The following is a 759-nucleotide window of genomic DNA, read 5'->3' as shown; positions in this document are numbered from 1 at the left end:
TATAATAAATTGATATATTTTATATATAACTATGTATTTAAGTTTTTAACTACTAACATGGTTAACTATATTTTTAAATTAAAATAAATTAAGATTAATAACTAATGACTAAATATTTTTACTAATTTGAGTAATTTTACTAATTATATTTTCCATTCAATATATAGTGAAAAATGAAACCAATCAACATGAAGTGATCGAATTTGGAGCAACTTATGGTATACTGTTCAAAAAAAATATCACAAATGGTAATATTCAATTACAGAAAAAAAATTTGTTTTTTTACAGACAATGTTCAGTTTAGGCCAGTAGGTAAACGGCCACATTCATAGTTTGATATCAGGTGTTCATCAACATGAACATATTATTAAAGACAACCTAGGGTTTCTTTATTTTAAAAGTAAAAGATTAGAAGAAAAAGTGTGAGTAATAAAATATTTTAATAAGACTATTTTGCGTTATTATTTAAAATTCAGAGTTAAATTAATAAATTATTTCTTTTAATTTAGGTACTTAAAATGTAAAGAGAGCACAAGTAGATGCCCAGCCACTGGATCAATTTCTTCTGATGAAAATAATAAACATTTTCAACTGCGGAGGTTACGTCATAACCATGATGTGCGACCATCAGATACAGAAATGAGGGAACTCCGCAGTTAAATTGGAAATCGATGTGTTCAACAAATTGCTCGGCCATACTCAGCACGATCTTTATATGTAAAAGCAATTGTTATGTAACTTTAAAAATAAAAATAACTT

Source organism: Acyrthosiphon pisum, chromosome X (genome assembly GCF_005508785.2).
Source record: "Acyrthosiphon pisum isolate AL4f chromosome X, pea_aphid_22Mar2018_4r6ur, whole genome shotgun sequence".
NCBI lineage: Eukaryota > Metazoa > Arthropoda > Insecta > Hemiptera > Aphididae > Acyrthosiphon > Acyrthosiphon pisum.
Note: the sequence above shows the minus strand (reverse complement) of the source record.